Source organism: Sceloporus occidentalis, unplaced genomic scaffold, assembly GCF_023333645.1.
Source record: "Sceloporus occidentalis isolate IW3139 unplaced genomic scaffold, rSceOcc1.0.p SCAF_7, whole genome shotgun sequence".
NCBI lineage: Eukaryota > Metazoa > Chordata > Lepidosauria > Squamata > Phrynosomatidae > Sceloporus > Sceloporus occidentalis.
This window is the reverse complement of record NW_028316987.1, coordinates 85979321-85985035: the sequence shown is the minus strand read 5'-3', so window position 1 is coordinate 85985035 and position 5715 is coordinate 85979321.

The window sequence follows — 5715 nt, the reverse complement described above, 5'->3', positions numbered from 1 at the left end:
TGCCCCCTATTGACTTCCCATATCACACCATACAGAATCCTTATTAATGTTTTTTGTACTGATATTAGTCATAAATCATAATTCCTGTATATCACTGAATGCGATGACAATAGCTGTGACATAAACAATTAGCAAAATTAAAATTATACCTTTAAATTACAAATATCATACACACAGCCTAAATATATTTATATGTACGTAGGTTCATGTGGTTGAAGTGAAAATGTGTTAAAAGAATAGCAGGAAAGTTAGTGAGCAGAGTGAAAAGAGTAATTTAAAACAATTCATTTAATTAAAAACAATTAAAGCTGTGGCTTCTGCTTTCTCGTCCCATTGAGCCTCACCCCACTCACACCATCTCCAACATTTTAAAGTGATACAGGTGAACGCCACAGTCTGTTTTTGCCCAAGGGCATATTTTTGGGGAGCAGTGGTGTCACCCCAACTTAGGGTATCACCTGGTATGGTTTACATCCCCCGCATCCCCCTACGGATGCCCCTGAACTCTCAGCCCTAGAAAACACCATGAAAGCTTCAGTTTAGCATCACCGTAAGTTGGAAGTGACTTGAAGGTACACAACAAACAAAGTTTGTTTTTAAAAAATACATCCAGAGAAATGAAATCCAAGTCCAAAGTAGTGAAAGAGAGATATTATTGTTCTCATTTTTTGATAGGAGAAATCAATCTGGGTAGGGGAGATTTTTTTTCCTGGACAAATTCAAATGGTGCAGGTATCCTTTTTGGTACCCCTTTCAAATTTATGTACAGTGGACCCTTGTTATACACTGGGGTTTGGTTCCAAGATCCCCCATGAATAACAAAATCCATGGATGCTCAAGTCCCATGAAATATAATGACATAGCAAAATGGTGTTCCTTATAAAAAATTGAAAATCAAGGTTTGATATTTGAAATTTATGCATTTTTTGAACATTTTCAAACCGTGGATGCTTGAATCCGTGTATAAAAAATCCATGTATAAGAAGGGCCGACTGTAATTCATCCAGCTTGGCTCCATTATTGCATCATTTCAGGCAGTGAGGGAGATGTAAATGAATCAGCTGGAAAATCACCCAGAAAGAGAGCTAAATGTAATTCTGCCATTTTTTTTTTTTAGGAAGTACCGGTAGTTTTGGCTCAGTTTGAATAATAAGCAATGTAAAAAAGGCAACGTGTGCTCTTACAGGCTTCCTGCTAATTCTTGAATCACGCTGAAATTTTTAAACCTTTCCCCATGTTCAGAATTACAATCCCCCTTTCTTCATGTTATAGAACTATTACTACAGTGATACCTCTTTGGATTATTTTATTTACTTATCAATCACGTAAGTTTGCCCGAATAACATAAATGGTTTCATTGTGTGCTGTGTCCATTAAAGGGGCACATCGCTTTAGGTAATGCAAGTTATCTTCCTTGATGAGCTTCAAAATTCTCCTGCTTCTACAAGATGACACCTGTGGGATGAATAAACTAATGTTTGGCGTCCATGAAGTGGTGAAGTCTTTACTGTTATTAACTGCTCCGAAGTTGACTTTGACTGATAGTGACCCTATGGATGAGAGACTTCCAAGTCATCATGTTATCAACAGCTTTGCTCAGGTCTTGCAGATTCAGGGCTTCAGCTTCCTTGATTGACTATCCATCTGTAATTCAGTTTTCCTCTTTTCCTACTGCCTTCTACCTTACCAAGCATTATTGTCTTTTCTAGTGAGTCATGCCTTCTCATGATGTGTCCAAAGTACAACAGTCTCCGTCTAATCCTCTTGGCTTCTATAATTGCTTAATTTGTGCTTGGACCCATTCATTTCTCTTTTTGGCAGTCCCTGGTATCTGTTGCATTTTCTTCCATCACCACATTTCAAATGAGTCAATTCTCTTCCTATTGGCCAGCTTTAAAAGCCATTAGAAATTGGAAATACAGTGCCACAGACAATCCTGCTTTGGTTATTCAGTGATATATGAGGTCTATGGACATGCTAAATTTCAAAATAAGCATCACTTATGAGGGTTATGAAAAGTTTTAATTTGTTGGTGAGTAAAAATGTAGATGAATTTTGAATGGATTAATGGGTCTCCTCTAGTCACTACTGGAGGCCAATAACGAAGTTAGGCCAATAACTAATGAATGATTATACATAAATTACAATATCTAGAATATAGAATATAGTAATAAAAGAACTATTGTCACTGATGATTGTGTGAAAGATGCTTCTAGCTGTGGTAGCTATAATCTTTCGAAGCTGTTAGGGATGTTTAACTCAAATGAAGTCATTACAGCATAAGTCATTTCGAATCATTTTAAGTAGGCCCTATATTGGGTTGGGCAACTGGTGGAGATTAGCATTAGTGTCTGCTCATGAGAACTTGGAGAGGTGCACCCTCTCTCACCATATACTCTGAAAGAAAAATAAATAAATAAAAAGACATGCGTTAGGGGACACGGAGGCCAGTTTTGCCATGTCTTTGGACTCTTTTAGCTAGAAGCCTTTTTTCACCCTGGAAATCCAGTTTACTTCCTGTTGGAAAAGGCTTAGGAATGTCTGGAGAAAGAATGCATTAAACTGCATGCTCCCTCGGGACTTTTAGTATTTTTGCCAATTTATTTATTTTATTTTGCAATTTTGGGTTGTTCTGGGGGCCACTGGGGCCTCAAAAATATCTTTGGGAGCCACCTGTAATCCACCCCTGCCCTATCCTCTCAAGAAAACAGTTTCCAAGGCCCCATTTGAAATCTGATTCAAAATCTTGGAGCATTCAGTCAGAAAGATGGCTAGATATATTAGTGATCAGCAATACTCCCACATAGATGTTAGTGATCCCTAACATATCAGACCATTCTTCTAACAAGATGATCCAACTATCCTAGTTTGGAAGGGCTTATAGATTAGTCCTGTTGTTCCACTTTTATAACTGTTTTTTAATGTCCCAGTTTCTTCCACTTTTCATCTTTGTCTTCAACATACTTCAATTGTGCAAACTGAGTTCAAGTGCAAAAGCAGGTTGGCTTCAGTTAGTAAGGAGGAGAGAAGAAGAGGATGTTTGGCCTTTCCCAGTAGCCTCCAGCAAAGGCAAACTGCAGTAGCCTCTCCTAGCTTGTCTGTGATATTGCTTGGCCACACTTGTCCCAGTTTTTATCTGTGAAATGTTGGAAAACATATGATCTGACTATGACAGTGGGCTTGTGAGGCCTGACAGCATTGAAGTCAGCATCATTATTTGTGTCAAACAGCATGAGATGAGCAACAAGCAGAACTCTTTTGTGTCAAGAATGTCAGATATTACCATCACTCACACTCATGCTACCAATTGCCTTGCAAACATCAGTTTCTCTACTTTCAGTATTCTCACTGAACACAGTGCACTGATGTCTTCCCTATATTTTTGAATGCCAAATCTTCTGGAATTTCAAAATGTAACCCACTGTAGCAATGTTGTATAGCCCAATTATAGAGCAGGACAAACAATACTCACAGTAGGTGACAAATCTTCATTATTAAGTTCTTCAGCATGAGCCACTAGTCAGTAGCACAGCTATGCTAAATTCAAGAGCCAAGCTGCATGATAAGGGAAGACACATCATGAAAGTTTTGCTGAGCTGTGCCCACTTTCAACTCCAGGTGGGGGGATTGTATTTTTCATGCTTACAAACAGAACACACAGGAAAGGAACATGTCAGGAAGAAGGATTCTTTCTCACTGTTTGCTGTTCCTTAACTCTCTAGTATTTATGTGTTGTTGTTTTTAGTGTACAGGGGCATTCAAAGATGTAGTTGACCACAAAGGCCTCATTCACATCTTGTTGTTTTTACTGTAATGATGTGAATGACCTCACTCACGTATTCCGAGTTTGTAATTCACACGATGGAACTACAACTTTCTGGGAACCGCATCGCTCCACATCTCTGTGAATTTGGTTGCTCACACATGTGGGCACCCTTCCCTTTGTCCCTGGACTGACAAGTACCCCTCAGCTGGACAGAGGAGGGTTAGCATCCCTTTTTTATCTCCCTCCCCTTTTCCACTCTCTTTTCCTCTTTTCTCCCTAGCAGAGGCTATTCTACTGGGGAAGGAGCAGTACTTTCTTGACCATGTGGGATGTCGATGATGTGAACGCATTTGAAACCCGTTGGAGACATGGAGAGCTTTATCCCAAGTCTCTTTGGGTGTATTTGCATTGTTGGTCACACAACCAATATTGATTATCCTGGGGTGAGTGGTTTATTTGGTAGCCCCCCCCCCCCCCCATTTGAACATGTGAACAACAAAGATTTATCCCAAATTCATCCTGGATTTTCATCATGTGAATAACAAAAAACAAACAGCTTCATTTATATGCCGATTCATACTGAAATAACAGCGTCTTTGGACCTTATCGCACTCAGAATTTTAAATGTTCTGGGGACTGGAGGAGGACGCCCGTGTGCGCGCACGTTCAGCAGAAAACGGAGTTTACCGCACACGAAGATGTCCTCCAAGAGGCCCCGTTCCGTCCCCCGGCGTGCACCCATTCGCGTCTAGTCCTGACGAGTGCCATTTTTTGCTGACGGACCTTACTGGCTTGATGTTTGGTTACACAGTGGCAACTAAGACTGAAGATTAAACATGCTGTACTTTTAATTAGATTAAATCTCTCAGACTGTTAGCAGATTTTGCAAGAACCTTAAATGATGGCAAGATTTTGAAATGCCAAATAAACTTTGTTGTCCTTTGCTGTTAAATCCAATCTATAAATACAAAGTAAAATGGCAAACAATATAGCTGGAATCCCATTGGACTGTTGCATGTTAGACCCATAGAATCATAGATGGGCCAAGGGCCATGCAAAATCCAAGAGTATAAAGAATTCCCATGTGTAGGAATCTGCATTATGTTCTGTTGTTTCCATCAGACCATAAAATCAATCCAGTTGAAGGAACAGAAAAATGCAAGGGCCATCCAGTCCAACCCCATTCTGCCATGCAGGAAATCTCAATCACCTCTTAACCTTCTCTTCTCCAGGCTAAACCTTCACCATTTTGGTCGCCCTCCTTCTGGTCTATAGATTTATGAAACAGAACCATTTGTCCTAAGAATGTTCCCTAAACACATGGTCAAATGTAAAATTAAAAGGCAGCTACTGTTCCATAACCAAACTCATTAAATACTTGTGTTTCCTAGATCAATAAAATGCTTTTTTCCCTTTTTTAAAAGTTAAGATTTATCATAGTAATTATGAAATAATTTTATGTTTTATATTAATGTTCTACTTGATTAATAAAGCCCAATCTCACACATTACAGGTAATATTGCTATACTCTGTAGGACACACTGATGTAGTATTATTCTCCTAGTGTTTTAATAGCGGAGGGTGGAAAGAATAAATTTCATTCTTTTAAAAAAATTAACTTTCATATGTTTGCTACTACAGCACATTTAAAACCAGCCAACAATGGAATCCAGCTGTTGTTGGATAACATCTGTAGGCGTATTGAAGTTCTACATTGTTTTGTTAGTCCATTATATTTTTAGACTATATGAAATTATGCTTTAGAAAGTTTCGTGGGAGACATAAAATCTCTCACCATAATTCTAAGGAAAAGGTATATAGTTTCCCCCCCCATACAGTGCTTCTGCTGACAGTTCAGCAGATATTTCAGCTAATCCCCAGAGCCAGCCATAGCCCAGGGAACAGTCTAAAGGAAATATTACAATATCCCCCTGCCTAATGAACTGGGT